Below are 16,780 nucleotides of genomic sequence, written 5' to 3'. Positions count from 1 at the left end.
TCCAAGGCTCCTTTTCTTCCTTGATTCCTGGAGTCCTTCCCTGGGATTAATCTCCAGCTGCCCCCTGGGCTGACTTGCTTGTTAGGACTTCCTGCCCTTCTCCTCTCACTTTCCCATGGTTCCATTCATGGTTCCTGGGACCACTTCCCAAATAAGCTACCTTTGCTGGAATAGTTATCGCAGAGCCTGCTTCTGGGGAAGCCCAAACTAAGACAGTGACTGACTGTGCCAGGGGACAGAGGGACGGGATGGAGGGGAGCATCTCCACGACAGGCTGGGAAATCCCTCCCAAGGATACCAGGTTACCGGGTATTCCTGTCCCAACCTCAGCAACACAAGTGCCTCCCAGCCGAGCTGGAAGAGCTCGGCGACAGGGACCCCCAGAATCAGCTTGCACCCGTTTTCAGAGGTGGGAGTGGCGGCTGACAGAAGCTCTCAGACTTTGCTGGCAGGAGTAGAAATTGGTTCTACCGCTTTGGGAAGCATATCTACTAAAGCTAAACATCTGCTGACCCCGTGACCATGCAGCTCTGCTCCTGGGTAGACGCCTGAGAGAGCTGAGCTCATGTGTCCACCGAAGACACAAACAAGAATGTTTATAGCAGTGTTATTCATAATAGCCCAAAGTGGAAACAGCCCAAATGTCCACTAACAGGAGAATGAATAAACTAACTGTGGAACATACAGCGGACGACGCAAATGCCTCCGTCAACAGGAGGAAGAATAAATACATGGTGACATGTCCATATGAGAGGATTCTGCAGAAAAAGAGAAAAAGATACAACGGATGCACACAATGGCGTGAACGAATTGGACAGACGTTATGCTGTGTGAAAGGAGCCAGACACAAATGAGGGTTTGCTGTGTGATTCCATTTGTATAAAGTTCATGAAGAAGCACAAGTTATCTGTGGTTATAGAGGTCACAGTAGTGGTTATCTCTGCAAGAGATAAGAGGGGTTGTTATTTTTTATTTTTGTTGCGGTACACGGTACACGGCCTCTCACCGTTGTGGCCTCTCCCGTTGCGGAGGAACAGGCTCCGGACGCGCAGGCTCAGCGGCCATGGCTCACGGGCCCAGCCGCTCCGCGGCATGTGGGATCCTCCCGGACCGGGGCACGAACCCGCGTCCCCTGCATCGGCAGGCGGACTCTCAACCGCTGTGCCACCAGGGAAGCCCAGGGGTTGTTATTGATGAGGAAGGTAGGAGGGAATCTTCTGGGGTGCGATTCGTGTAATTTACTGTGTTCATTACATGTCAACTTTTTTTTTTTTTTTTTTTTTGGCCACACAGCATGTGGGATCTTAGTTCCCCTGAGTAGAGATCAAACCCACGCCCTCTGCATTGGATGCGTGGAGTCTTAACCTCTGGACCACCAGAGAAAGCCCCACATCAACTTTATAAGAGTGGCAGCAGGTGGACACAATCCAAATGCCCATCCGTAGATGAACAGATAAATAAACATGGTATATGTAGACAATGGACTCCTGTCCATCCGTGAAAAGGAACGAAGCACTGATACATGCTCCAACGTGGATGAATCTTCAGAACCTTATGCTGAGTTAAATAAGCCAGACACAAAAGACCACATACTGTAGGATTCCATTTATATGAAATAATAGATTGGCAAATCTGTATAGGGAGAAAGCAGACTGGTGTTTACCAGTGGCTGGGGAGTGACTGCTTCATGGCTATGGGGTTTTATTTGGGGTTGAGTGTATGGTCAGGCCACTCAAGGTGGCTGTTCTGTTGCTCTCTTCCAACCCCTGCCCGACCAGGGGCTGCTTCCCCTACACCCTACTCACCTGACTGACCTTCCTGTGTGTACTTGCCCCGGGGGCCCCAGCTGGTGATTGTTCTTATCAGAGGACCGGTGAGGGGCCTCGCCTCGCCTTGCCTTGTGTCCCTCTGCTGGTTTCCCTGGTAACTAATGAGCCCACCTGAGGTCATTTCCCCTATAACTGGTAACCTCCCCTGGCCCTCAGGAGCGAAGCCTGCCACCGTGTCCTACCCACCAGGAGCCACATACGGTGGGGTGTTGCTCGGTGGGACGTTGCTCCAGGACCTTGCTTCAGACGTGGAAGCTCCCCCATCCATTAAACCTTTGATGTCTCTGTTGCTGACTCTGGGCTCTTTTTTCCATCTTAAAGCTGGGCAAGTGCAGGCCTTATAGGCCTGCGGGGTGCAGCCCGACACTGATGAAGAATGTTTGGAGCGAGATAGAGGTGGTGATTGTGCAACATTGTGAATGTTTGAAATGCCACTTTAAAGTGGTTTGTTTAATTTGAATTTTGCATCCGTTTTTTCTTAAGTGGCATCAAAACAGAATTTTTTAAATGACAAGGTGGCTGCTGCTTCTCTCTGCTGTGTCTGGGCTGGGGAGCATAAGGGGTGCCAATGCCACCATGACATCTCCTATCACAGCCATACTTGTCCGTCCTTGCGAAGCCTCTTGGTGAATGGTTGTGTCACCTCCTCAAAACACTCTACTGCCACCTGCTGGAAATTTGTCGTAGTAAATATTCAAGTTTATGTAATAAACATACAAACTTCTAAATGCGGCACCCTTGTACAGTGCCCAACCTGCACAGCTGTACATGGCAGGATAGGTGACTTAGCTTTATTTTTCAGTGTACTCTATCCAGACTTGGATGCGGCCTTGAAAACCTTAAGGCTGACTTTTCCCTCCTGTTCCGCGGTAATGCTGAATAAGGCAAGCCTGGGCTAGCCTCTCCCAGATTTGTCAGGGAGATGAAATCCACCTGCTCCCTGATCAGTGTATTGAAACCTGCCTTTCAGAGTCACCTCTAGAAATGAAACCTTCCCCAGAGCACTTGTGGTCATCAAAGAAGCAGGAGGCCGAGGACGGGCTGGAAGGTCTCCACCAAGCTCCTGGTGACAGAGGTCCTGGCTGTTTTTCCTCTGACGTAAAGGTAGGGACGAGGATCTGAACACCCCTAAAACACCGGGCGGCGCCTTCTCTCTGATTTGCCAGGGAGGGGAAGGGGCTGTCAGATCCAGTGGGAAGGGAGGTTCAAGTAATGGGGTTCTGGAATCTTAGCAGCTTGCTGGGCACAACTTACCCCTCACAGTGTTGCCGAAAACTCTGCCTCTGTGCAGCCGGTGCCGAATCGAATCTCAGAGACAGTTTTGGATGAAGTAGAAAAGAAGAGCTTTATTGCTTTGCCAGGCAAAGGGGGATACAGTGAGCTCGTGCCCTGAAAAACTGTGTGTCCCAACCTGGGAGGATTTGGTGAGGAGTTTTAGAGCAGTGGTTCAAGGGCAGAGTTGCTGATAAGGATCAAGGTGTGCGCAGGGCCTGCGCTCCTTTAATCTGGTCTCAGAAAAGCTCCCGATGAGCTTTTCTGGTTCCTTTGATCTGGCCTCAGATGGCCTCTTGATGAGCTTCTCGAGGTTATCAAACTGTGATCTTCTCCGGAATGAAGAATGCTAGCATCTTCCATTTGTTAGGGGTTTTCGTTCTGTAAAGAGCTCAAAGATGTTGTTATGTGTATCCCTTGACCTACAAACAAGAAACAGGGGACACAGAAAGGCTTCTGTGTCCAGGAGCCCCACAGGGTCCTGCTTGGTCTCAACAGCAGCTCCTGTCTGGGGCTTCCCCCACCCACTGGCTACAGGGGTTTTGCTGGGGTGGGAGGTGGGGTTTTTGTGGGTAGCAGCGATGCATCTTAAGCCCCTCACAGGCCTGGAGTTCCGGCGGTGTCCACCATGGCCATGGGGTTGGGGGCTGTGTCCCCTGGTGGACGGCCGTTCAAGACTAGTGGTGTCCTAGAGAAATAGAACACAAGCCACACATGTAAAGTGTTCTCGTAGACACATTTTTAAAAGTTAAAGGAAACACAGGCCACATTCATTTTAATAATATATATCTCTTACCCTAACATGCCCAAACATTTCAACCTGCAATCAATATAAAAATTATTGGAAAAAAATTATTGAGATATTTTACATTCTTTTTTTTTTGTTGTTTTTTAATACGAAGTCTTTGAAACCCAGCGTGTAATTTGCCCTTCCGGGGCATCTCAGTCAGGACCAATCATGTTCAAGTGCCCAGTAGCAGCCATATGTGGCCAGTGGCTCTTGTGTGGACAGCATGGTTCCAGCATTTCCATAAACCAGGAGCAGGGGCAGTGGCAGCTCGGTGGGAAGTGGGGAGAGCAGCAAGGGGAAGGACTGGAGCCAGCACTTACCCATAAATGGTTTTTACTGAGATGGTGTGAATTGAGAGGCTGTTACAGGTTCACGTGCCCGATGTACAGTGAGGGCAAACAAACCCAAACGGTGGAGTCTGGAGCAGAGAAAAGTTTAGCGCAGGGCCAAGCAAGGAGAACGGGTGGCTCGTGGTCAAAACCGCTGAAATCCTGGGACTTCCCTGGTACTCAGGTGGTTAAGACTCCATGCTCCCAATGCAGGGGACATGGGTTCGATCCCTGGTCGGGGAACTAGATCTCTCATGCTGCAAATAAGAGCCCACATGCCGCAACTAAAGATCTCACGTGCCGCAACTAAGACCCGACGCAGGCAAATAAATGAGTAAATATTAAAGAAAAAAAAAAGAAAACGAAATTCCGTATGGTCTGGGGGAAGAAGTTTTTTTTTCTAAATGTATTTATTTATTTATTTTTGGCTGTGTTTGGTCTTCGTTGCTGTGCGTGGGCTTCCTCTAGCTGCGAAGAGTAGCTCCATGGTATGTGGGATCTTCTTGGACCAGGGCTCGAACCCATGTCCCCTGCATTGGCAGGGGGATTCCTAACCACTGCGCCACCAGGGAAGTCCATGGTGGGGGGACGTTTTTAATAGGCAAAATTTGGTGTGAGGGCTGCAGGGTGTGTGACTTTTGTCTGATTGGTTGTTGGTGAGGTAACAGGGCGTTGCTTCAGGAATGTTGCGCTCAGCCTGAAGTTACCATCCTCCACCTGGATGGGGCCTAAGTTCCTGCAGAAGAACTCAAAGATACTGTTATGTATATTCCTTGAGGAGGACCCTGCCACAAGGCTGCACTATTGTTTCTTTCTTTTTTTTTTTTGCGGTATGCGGGCCTCTCACTGTTGTGGCCTCTCCCATTGCGGAGCACAGGCTCCAGACGCGCAGGCTCAGCGGCCATGGCTCACGGGCCCAGCCGCTCCGCGGCATGTGGGATCTTCCCGGACCGGGGCACGAACCCGCGTCCCCTGCATCGGCAGGTGGACTCTCAACCACTGCGCCACCAGGGAAGCCCCTGCACTATTGTTTCTTGACTGCTCCTCCCTTGTTTCTGTGTTCCTTCCCTTCCCTGATTAGCAACTGTTTGGATCTGCCCTTTGGAACTCAGAGAAGGTCAAGGAGGCTGCATAAAGCCCACTTCCTACAAACGAGAAACAGGGGACACAAGTAGGGCTTGTACCTGGGAGAGCCCCACAGGGTGCTGCTCAGTTTCAAGGCCACCGCAGAGCTGAAACCGTGCATCTCAGATTGGGAGTGTTTTTTAAAATATTTATTTATGTATTTGTTTGGCTGTGTCGGGTCTTAGTTGTGGCATGTGGGATCTTTAATTGCAGCATGTGAACTCTTAGTTGCAGCATGTGGGATCTAGTTCCCTGACAAGGGATCGAACCCGGGCCCCCTGCGTTGGGGATGTTGCGTCTTGCCTGGACCACCAGGGAAGTCCCCTCAGATTGGGACTTGAACCCACGTTGTTTTACCTGAGATCACACACCTGGTCTCAGGACTTAATGAAGCTCAGGTTCTTGATGTCTCATTGCAGAAAGAATTCAGTGAGAGACAAAGTGATAGATAAGAAGTGCATTTATTTAGAGAGAAACACACTCCACGGACAGAGTGTGGGCCATCTCATACGGCGCGAGTGGTCCCAGGGTATGGGATTGTCAGTTTTTATAGGGGTGGGTCATTTCATAGGCTAATGGGTGGAGGGAGTCTTCCAGCTCTTTTGGGGGAAAGGGTGGAGATTTCCAGGAATTGGGCTGTCACCCACTTGTGGACCTTTGTGGTCGCCTTGGAACTGTCATGGCACCCATGGGTGTGTCATTTAGCTGATGTGTCACAGTGAGTGCATAATGAGGCTCCAGGTCCACTGGAAGTGGGCCGCCATCTTGGACCTAAACTGATTAGAACCAAATATGTCATGTCCTTGGGCTATGTTATTCTTTGAAAGGTTGTGCCCTGCCTCCTTCCTTCTGTTTCAGAGCCCCCCATGAGGGACCCCACGCAGGAAAGGCTGGACGCCCTGCGGGGGGCCTCCTGCAGAACTGATGTCCAGAGCTGCCAGGTTTGAGGGTCTGGCCTCAAGTCACCCTGCAAAGCAAGCATCTGTCTATTTTGATTTTTGTTTAAAGAAACATATTCATTTACAAGAGAAAGACTTATAGATCATAACCATGCATTACTGTGGCATAAACGAACGAATGAATGAAAAACTCCGATGTGAAGACAGGAAAGGAGCTCTGCCGATGGACCAAGGGGCAGTGGGCATCTGACCTACATCCACCGTCAGGGGTTGGACAGTGAGACTGGAATCTTGATGTTGAGACAAGCAAGTGTGTCTCTGGGGCAGCCAGGCCATAGTCTCCTGCAGAGTCTGTCCCTTCTTAGATGTGGATCCCACGACAGACCCAGGACCATCCTCCGCTGCCCATCATCCCACCAGGAGAGCACCTTTCCTTTGCTTCCCGTAGCCTTTCATTCATTCAGTCACCCATTCATTCATTCACTGAGCAAAAATGTATACACTGAACCTTGAAAGCACTGATAACTGAAAGAAGCCAAGGTCCACATGCTTTAACGTTCCAGTTGTCTGAGCGAGTGTCCAGCGCGGGGAACTCTCTGGAGGCAGAAAGTCAACTAAAGGTTGCTTAGGGCCGAGGGGTCAGGGGACCAGGAGGTGACAGCTAAAGGGCAGAGGTTTCTTTTTGGTGATGAACATGTTCTAAAACTGACTCTGGTGATGTCTGCACGGCTCTGTAAATATGCTAAAAAAAACATGGAATTGTACACGTTACTCGGGTGGATTGTATGTGAAATATATCTCAGTAAGCCTGTTTTTTTTTTTTTTTCTTTTTTAATGTATTGAGTACCTACTGTGTGCCAGGCACACTGGGGACTCAGGACCGAATACAGTAAACCCTGTCCTCCACCACATACAGCCTGAGGGAGGAGGCGACCATTAGACTAATCCCACAGCTATTTTCCATCAAGGCGGTGTATCTATTGAGCTAAAAGGAAGTACAGGCTGGAGGGAGCGCCGCCCAGGGCAGCACAGAGCTGACCTGGAGAAGGAGCCGGGAATGACCCGCCCCGAGGGGAGATGGAGGAGGGAACAGCCTTCCAGGCAGAGGGAAGCAAGGGTGGAGGCCCTGAGGCAGTGCCTGGCACTTGGGGGGGGCAGACTGCCAGGACGGAGAGGAGGAGTGTGCAGCGGGACAGACAGGCAAGGCCCTTAGGTCTCAGTCCTCAGGCACGGTTAGCATTTGGGGGCTGAGGCCAGCACCTCACCTCCCACATTGTATTAAGATGTGCTTTCTCCGGGGCTTCCTGTTAATGAAACAGGAAGTAAGGTCTCTTGAGCTAGCAGCCAGCTGAGAGTGCTTTGAGGACAAAGGGGCATCAGGAAGGTGGCTAGCAGGTGAGACCTGGCTGGCCCGGTTCACAGCTGTCTGCTTCTGGTGGCCAGGACGAGAGCCAGCGGGGGGCAGGGTGGCAGCTCCAACGCCCCTGAGGTCCCAGCCGCTGCTGAGTGAGGCTACGGCTGCACCAGGCCCTGGTGGGGGGCGGGAGGCAGCGTTCAGGGACTCCAGGTCCATGACGTCAGTGTTGCCATGGAGACCCCCCCTCCCCCGGCTTCCAGCAGCACGTGTTGCAGCTGCTGGAGACCCCCGGGCAGGGAAGGCTCTGCAGGAAGAACAGCCCTGAACCCTGCGGCCTGTGCCCCAGAGCACGGTCCGGGAGAAGGCAGGGTACCAGCACCGGGAGGGGTGCCCTCCAGCCCTCCATCCTGCCCGCAAGCCTGTCACCCAGACACGCTCCTGTCTTGCAGTCTGGGAGATGTCTTGGTGTAAAACAGCTCAGGCTGTGGCCCTTCCCCACAGTGGGGGCCAAGGGAGGCGGGCTTGTAGGCTCCCTCTACTGACCCCTCCCACCCCCCGCACTCCTAGCTCCATTGTTTCGTTTTTAATGTCCCTTCATTCAACGATTTCCGGAGACCTCCTCGTGCCAGGCGCTCTGCCGAGCTGAGCACCTGTGGTCCTCAGGGCGGCCCAGCAAGGGAAGCTGGCCCACTGCTCACGTATGGAGCACACATGTAACATGGTGTGTTCTTTGTCGCTAAACCTTGTTCTCTGAAATCTTTCTTTCCAGTTTCTTAAAGACACTTTCAGTAGCAAAATGCCCAGGCTAGTTGAGAACGTTAGCCTCCCATCCAATTTCACGTTCATTTCATGCCTTTTCCCTTTTCGGAGTCCCTGTCTCCTCCTGTGCGGGGCGAAGGTGGAGAAGGGACCACTGGTGTTGTCCTTGCCCTTGTCGGGTCATTGCTGCTTCTCTTGGCTGGCCATCAGAGAAGTGGCCAGGGGTGTTGACTTAAAAAAAAAAAGAAAAAGTACAACCTAAAAGCTGAGGATTATGTTTTATTCGAGGACATTTCTGAGGACTTATAGCCCAGGAAGGCAGCCTCTCAGCTGGCTCTGAGGGACTGTTCAAAGAGGTAGGGGAAGAATCACGATATATAGGAGTTTTTGCTGGGAAAAAACAAATGCTGTAGAAAGACTTACAAAAGATTACTGCTAACCACAAAAACCAGACATCTCAAGTTAATGATCTTAGTGTCTTTCTGTGTATGGGACGGTGCAAGAGTCTGGGCTCATTGAAATTCCTTTGATAGTCATCTTAACTATGTAGGGCCAGCATCCTGTATTTTTCCATCCTGAATTCCCTTCAGGGCGCACCTTCGGGATGGGATGGCTATAGTGGCTGATGGCTCGATGGCGGGCAGCATTGCTTGTTTTCTGAAATGGCAGGCATCATGCTTTTGTCCACAGGGGTGTTCAGAGGCAGCCCAAACGTATGCTTTTTGGGGAACCGTATGGGTGGGGGCAGAGGTGAGGGTCCCCACGGCGTGTTCCCCTGCAGCTCGCTCCCCTTGTGGTCCATCTCCCACCTCCCACTGCTTCCTGGGGGTCGGGGGAGAGGGCTCCTCACCCTGGGGCCAACGCTTTCGGGTGAGATGATACTAGGAAAGCGTCTCAGGCCCCGCTTCCTTCCTGGTGTCCATGTGATTCCCAGAACTCACGCCTCCCTGCAATGCTCACCTCTTGCCAGTTCTCTTGCCCCTACATCAGGCAGGTGCCACGTGAAGATCAGCGGCACCTGCCTTACCTGGGGATGGGTGCAGGACAGGGCTGAGCCTGGGACCTGGGAAGGGAAGTTTCTCCTTTTCTCTCCCTTCTCATCCCACCCCCATCTTTTGTTGGTGCTGGGATGATAAATGGGGAGAGCAGAACCTTTGCAGGCACATTTAATAAGCCTTGGGGTCTGGGCTTCTCTTTCCTGGCTTTTTCTAGAATGTGGGGAACTTACACCTAGATGCTGATTTCAGGGCTGCTGGAGAAGTCCCGCTCGGTATCCTTACTTTAAACATCTGTTCATTTATCCATCCATGTATTCATCATGTCATCACCCATCCATCCATCCGTCCATCTACCCGTTCATCATCTTCCACCCATTCATCCATCCATCCATCCATCATCCTCCATCCATCCATCCATCCATCCATCATCCTCCATCCACCCATTATCCTCCAACCATCCATTCGTTCATCCACCCATTCATCATCTTCCAGCCAGCCAGCCATCTATCCATCATCCTCCATCCAGCCATCCGTCCATCTTGTAAACCTACTATGTGCTGGTCACTCTGGCAGGTGAGGGATCTAGCAGTGCATAAACAAGGCCACACCCCCTCTTGTGGAGCCAATGTTCTGAGGGAAGTCTGACAGTAAGCAAACGCAGTAAGGAAAGGATGTAGTGTCTTAGAAGGATAAATGTAATGGAAAAAAATGAATCCAAAAGGGGGATGGAGAGAGTAAAGGAAGGAGGGCCAGGGAAGGCCTTGCTGAGAAGGTGACCATTTGAGCAGACACCTGAAGGAGGGAGGGAGAAGCTGTCAGTTGGGGAAGAGCTTTCCAAGAGGAGGGAACAGCCTGTGCAGAGGCCCAGAGGTGGGAGCAGCCGGGCATGGAATGTTAGAGGAACAGGAGGAGATGACACAGCAGGAGCAGAGTGAGCAAAGCGGAGAGGAGAGGGTGGTCACCTGCGGCCCTGCCCCCGCTGGGAGGACGTTGGTTTTACTGTCACTCTGCACCCCTCCTCACAGCTCCCAGGGCACAGTGTAGTGCTTGCTGCCACTGGGCCTTTGCTGAGGCTCTTCCCGGGCACCCAGTCATCTCACCTCCAAAAATACCCTTGTTATTCCCATTTTACAGATGAGAAAACTGAGGTCCTAGCATGTAACCCTGAGGGATGAGAAGAAGAGTAGGCTAGAAAAGGCATGTGTGGGGTCGGAAGGGCCCGGGCCTCCATTCTGTTCTCAGGGAAGAGAATGGGGCTGCACAGGAGGAAATCGGCCTTTCTGTGGCTGCCTCACTCCAGGAAAGCCCAGATCTTCTCATCACAAAACCCCCAGGGGCAGGCAGCTCTGCCATCCCCCTAGTCTTCCTTTTCCAGGCTAAAGCTTCTCAGCAGGAGGAAATGAGGCTGGATGGGCTCAGGTGGGGAAGTTCCTCCCCACAAGGTGGTCAACAGTCTCTGTGAGCCAGAGTATGTCCTTGGGCTGCCCAGGCTTGTCCTGCAGGACCAGGTACCAACCCAGTATGATCCGAGGGTCACGTTTCTAGGCAAGTCCCCTGGCCTGTCTCAGGCAGTAACATAGAGGAGACGTTTAGAAAATGTTCGTTCATTTATTTGACAAATATTTACATGGGTCTCCTATGTGCTAGGCCCTGTGTTCTAGGATGGTGTGTGGATGGAGGGGTAGATGGATGGGTGGATGTGTGAGTGAATAAATGAATGAATAAGTAAGGAGATCAATGGATAGATGGATGGATAAATGAAAGGATAGGTGAGGTGGGTGGGTAGATAAATGGGTAGGTGTGTACAGGGATGCATGGATGGTTCAATGACTCCTGAATGGATGTATTAATTATCTATGGCTGTGTAACAAATCACCCCAAAATTTAGTGGCTTAAAACAAGCATTATCTCACCACTTCTGTGGGACAGGAATTCTGGAGTGACTTAGCTGGGTAGTGCTGACTCAGTCCTGACTTCTCATTGCAACCAAGGTATCAGCTGGGGCTGGAGGACCCACTTCTACGATGGCTCCCTCTCATGGCTGTTGGTGGGAGGCCTTTGTTTCTCCATCACCATCGCGTCTCCCTTTTCTTTCTTCTCTGTTTGTTAGAAGCAAGTCACTAAGTCCGATGATGCTCAGAGAGAGGGGGATTAGGCTCCACCTCTTGAAGGAAGGGCATCAAAGAATTTGTGGACAGGTTTTAAAACCATCACAACAGATAAGTGAATGGCACACCCACTATTCTTCCTGTATGTTGGAATCTTAGAATAATCTTAGAACAGGGACCCTCCTTCGTAACTGCACAGTTAAATTCATCTGGGATACTTAGAAAATATCAGTGCCCAGGGCTCAACCCCCAGACCGGCTTATTTAGTTAGTCTGGTGAGACCCGTGGACATTTGTGTTTGTTTTGTGGAGTAATCTTAAACTTTAATCATGAAACCCAGCATGTATATTCCCATTACATGTTTTTTTGTAATTGTGGTGAAATATACGTAACATATTACCATTTTAAACCTTTTTTTTGCGGTACGCGGGCCTCTCACCGTTGTGGCCCTTCCCGTTGCGGAGCACAGGCTCCGGACGCGCAGGCTCAGCGGCCATAGCTCGCGGGCCCAGCCGCTCCACGGCACGTGGGATCTTCCAGGACCAGGGCACGAACCCGTGTCCCCTGCATCGGCAGGCGGACTCTCAACCACTACGCCACCAGGGAAGCCCCATTTTAACCATTTTTGAGGGTGCAATTCAGTGGCATTAAGTGCATTCACATTATGGTACAACCATCGCCTCCAGAACTGTCTCATCTTCCCAGGCTGAAAGTCTGTACCCGTGAAACACTAACTCACCATCCCGCCCTCTCCCCAGTCCCTGGTTACATCTATTCTACTTTCTGTCTCTGTGAATTTGACTGCTTCTAGGAGCCTCATTTAAGTGAAATCATACAATATTTGTCCTTTTGTGTCTGGCTAGTAATTCATTTAGCACAGCGTGTTCCAGGTTCACCCATGTAGCACGTGTCAGAATTTCATTCCTCTTCGGCGGAATAATATTCCACCGTCTGTATGATATATGCCACATTTTGCTTATCCCTTCATCCATCCATGGGCATTTGGGTTGTTTCCACATTGGTATTTTTTAAAGCTCCCAGGTGATTGTGATGTGAAATCAGGCATGAAAATTGAGCCCTTGGTTCTCAATCCTGTCTGCACATGGGAGCTGTTTAAAAAAAAAACAAAAAAACAAAAAACAAAAAAACCCTACCAATGCCTGGTGCCCATGCAGACTCGCTTAGTCAGAATCTCTGAGGGTGGGACCCGGGACTCAGGATGAATACCCAGTTCCTTCCAGTAGCGGAAGGCACAGGCACATGGAATCATTTCCCAGTCTCTGCTGCCCCCTGGTGACACAACTGACAGCATCCCTGGTAGTGACGCCTGGGAGCCTCCCTCTCCAGGACTGGCTTGCTTGCCCATTGGGAACCCAGAGCGCCAGCGTGGGGTCTGGGGACCCTGCATAGCTCTACCAGTCCCCCTTCCCCTACTGTACTTCCTGGCTGGCCTTGCATGGCTCCCTGTCTAGAAGAACACATGAGGTTATTAGAGAGGAGAGGGCACAGACAGGCGGAAGACTCCGCTTGGTGTGATCTTGAACAAGCCATTTAACCTGTGCCTCGGTTTCCCTGGCTTTCACGTGAGGATAACCACTGCTCCCTCTGACAAGTCCCTGAGATCGCAGGTGGGTATGTGTGTCAGCTTCGGGAACGACCCAGGGCAGGTGTGTCAGCCTCGAGCACTGCTGACATTTGGGCTGCGTCATTCTCTGTGCTGGAGCCGTCCTAGGCGTGGTGGGGTGTTCAGCAGCAGCCTGGCCTCCAGCCGCTAGCTGCCAATAGAACCCCCCAATTTGATCATCAAAAATGTCTCCAGATGTGGACAGATGTCCCCTGAGTATAAGGTTGCCAGATAAAATACCGGTTTCCCAGTTAAATTTGCATCACAGGTGAGCAACTCACAACTTTTTAGTAGAATTATGTCCCAAAGGTTGCATTTTTATTCGTTAAATCTGGAAACCCTAAGGGGACAAAATCAGTGGTTGAGAACCCCTGCCCTAGCGAGTTTTTGATACCTGTTTAGGAGGCTAAGACACCAGATGGGGAAGTTGCATTGGGGGGTGGGGCTTGGGGGGGCGTGGCACCGCCCTGGGTGCCGGCTAGGGGTGGGCCCAGCAGTGGTCAGCCAGGGACTAGGGGCCATCGTCCGGAAGGAGGCTGGGTTCATGGCTGGGCCTTCTCGGTGATGTGCTGGGGGCCAGGCTGGGGAGGAGGCCACCTTGCTTTCCCAGCACCTAGGGTTGCTGGGGACAGAGCAATTTGTGGCCGACCACAAGTCAGAGCAGTGCACCCCCAGCTTTTCCCCAGGGGGAGCCCAGGCCCTCAGTGATGGAGATTCAGGCCCAACTTACTCATTTGCAAGAGGAAGAAACAGGCCCAGAGAGGGGCAGTGACCGGCCCCAACTCACACAGCCAGCTTGTGGCAGTGCAAAGCCGGGGTCTGGGTCTTCAGGCCAGGACTTTTGCCCCTGGGGCAGAGTCTGGGAGTGTCCTCAATTTCTGGTAAGTTCTTTGGGAGCTCCCAGCATTTTCCAGATACAGCGAGAGGCACTCGAGACAGGCTTCGTGATGAGACTGGTCCACCTACTGTCCTCAGCTGCTCCCCATTCTACTCCAGGGGAGCCCTGGGACTCCTTCCGGGGCTGCCCCTCTGACAACCGTCTCTTGTTTTTATCTGACGGGGAGAAGCGACATGAGAAAGTGGTGACACACTTGGACTTGGAGCCAGACTGTCTGGGGCCGGATACTGGCTCTGTCCCTCACTGACTGTGACCTGAGGCACCCACGGCCTCAGTTTCTTCATCTGTAATATGGGAGTGATGAAAATGGTACCCACTTTGTAGGGTTGTTATAAGGATTCAATGACTTAAGTATGAGTGTTTAGGACAGTGTGTGGCAGGTCGGAAGGTTTACCATTTATCTTACTTTCCTCCCTTCTTCTGGTGACAACACCCATTCTCCCTCCCTCGGGGAGCTGGATCAGTGGGGCTGTCGATCGCAGCCCCCAACCCTGCCCTCCCCTAAAGGGCATGTGAGTCAGGCAAGGCCAATCACTGTACCCTATTTCCCCGGCCAGTCACTGGGTTAGTGAGTGAGACCAACCTGATAAAGGTCTAGTTGAGTCCCTGGATCCAGCCTAACCTGAAGCCAGTGTCCTCCCTGGGATTCCCAACATGTGAGACCATAACTCTCTCATTTTGCTTAAGCAAGTTTGAATAGAGTTCTGATCCATATACCTTCTTTGCTCCATAGAGCGGGAGGGATTTCCCCAAGGCAGTCCCCTTCTCCCATGGACCAGGGCCCTCAGCCTTGGTTTTGATCCAGCCCCACCCTGGGTCACTCCCATTCACTCAGAGAGGCAGGTCCTCTGTGTTTGAGGTGTGATCAGGGCTCACAACAAGAGGAAACTGACTTGTATTAAGTACCTACCATGTGCCAGGTGCTGTGCTGGGGCTGTAGTTGCATTTACAGGCAAGGCAACTATGGCTCAGAGAGGTAAAGTGACTTGCCCAAAGCCACACAGCCAGGAAGTAGAATCACTTCCATTTGAACCCAGGCAGTCTGGCTCCAAAACAGGGGGACTTCTCACAGCACCAAGAGGCTTATTATTGGTAGGGGCATTTTTTTCGATTAAAAAATGTTTTTTAATCATAAAATACATATAAAATGTGCCATCTAAGAGAGGGAATTTTCAAAGGCAGAATAGCCCTTCTCAGCTAAGGGATGACCTAGAGAACTCGCTACTCCAAGTGGGCTGTTTTCCCCTGGAAAACGGAGGCCTGGGCTCATTCGTTCACTCAACACATCTTATGGGGCCCAACTACCTGCCCGGCAGGGTCCAAGGCAGGGCCTAGTGTTCAAGGTGAGGCCGTGAGGGGCCCCAGGTGAAGAGCTTAAGGTGAAGCTCCCTCTCAGGGTAGACCCTGCACCTGCATGGCCCCCAGAGGGGGCGCCACCCGAAGTCCTGCAACAGGAACCTAGCGTGGCCCCTCTTGGTCACTCTAGTCCCAGCCCAGGTTCAAGATCAAGGAGAGTTTAGATAACCTGGCAGAGACCCAGTCCAGCCACGAAAGGAGCTTCCGACACACCGTCCCTGAGGAATGATTCTGTCAAGGGGTTTCTGGGGGGCACTTAGTACAACGCAGCATAATCACCGTTCTCGGGGGTCTGGTGGGGAGAGTGAGGGCAGGCGGACACCAGCACATGTGCACACCGGTTACCACATGTCACAGCGTTCTGAAGGGCAGAGAGGTTACCACCCTCAGGGCCCCCTTTCGAGAGAGATGATGTTCAAATTGCGGCTCACAAGCTGGCCAGCCCCGCCTCAGAGGCCTCGGGCCCAACACCTCGTCCCCCTCCAAGCTTCTCCATTTGCATCATCACCTGCTTCCCTAGTTCCTCCAGCCCTGGGATGGTGGCTGCCCTGGGTCCCTATTAGCCCGCGATACCTAGGGGCCCCATGTTGTCTTTTGGGTTCGCAATACCTGGTCAGCAGCTACATTACACGGTCTCTGTTAAAAGAACCAGGGTGCTTTCCGTTCTCGACGATACTGGAGGAACGGGCATCAGCTGGGCAAGGAGCAGAAGGCGGTGCAGTGCCCGCAGAGGCACCTGCATGGCCAAAAGCCATGAGGCTGGAGGGAGCGAGGCACATTCCAGAAGCTGAGGGAGGGGGCGGGCTGGAGGGAGTGAACGGGGTGGCAGGTAGAAGAAGGTGAGGCTGGATGGCTCGGCTCTCGTGGGCCATGGAGCGGAGTCTGGATGAGATCCTGAGGGAGCTGGGGCGCCATGGAATGTAAAGTGACGGAGTGATGTGATCTGATTTATCTTCCAGAGGATTGCCTTGGCTACAGTGAACCTCACTCATGGGAGGGGGCAAGAGTGGGTGTGTGGGTTCACTCCAGGGTTCCCTCACGTCACTCTGACAGTGAGGTACAGCCTGCTTATGGGAAACCCAGGCTTGCTTTCCTGTAGTTTCCATCTTGGGTCCTCGCTCCTAAATGCGAACATCCCTGAGGATTTGATGGCAGCTCCGATGTCCCCAGGTCTTATCTGCTTTGGGCAGAACGTTGCAAGTCCCTTCAGTGGTTCTTCCCATGAGGCATAACAAGAAAGAGAACAGTTTGCTCCCCAGGCTTCCTCTGGGCCCGCGCCTGTGCCCTTCTTGAAATAATATTTTTAAGTGCATAAAATAAAGTCCAAGGAGTCTTAAGGACACCAGTTATATTGAATAGAGTTATCAAGATATAAAATCCAAATCTGTAGTATAATAATACCTGTGCTTGTAAGTAACATATTTAATAACCAGCTC

General features: G+C 51.8%; 1 protein-coding gene across 1 annotated transcript in view; it reads left to right on the top strand.

Annotated features, from left to right (window-relative positions):
- Positions 1-2,833: 2,833 nt before the first annotated feature.
- The window catches only part of PLCG2 (phospholipase C gamma 2), a 184,308-nt gene continuing 170,361 nt past the window's right edge, over positions 2,834-16,780 (top strand). Inside the window, exon 1 of the mRNA XM_027119166.1 lies at positions 2,834-2,933. The gene's annotated coding sequence lies outside the window, so the exon portion shown is untranslated. The remainder of the gene's footprint in view (positions 2,934-16,780) is intronic.

This window comes from Aethalodelphis obliquidens, unplaced genomic scaffold (genome assembly GCF_003676395.1).
Source record: "Aethalodelphis obliquidens isolate GAN/ISIS:26980383/991018 unplaced genomic scaffold, ASM367639v1 scaffold20, whole genome shotgun sequence".
Classification (NCBI taxonomy): Eukaryota; Metazoa; Chordata; class Mammalia; order Artiodactyla; family Delphinidae; genus Aethalodelphis; species Aethalodelphis obliquidens.
Note: the sequence above shows the minus strand (reverse complement) of the source record. Positions and strands in the feature narration are given on the sequence as shown.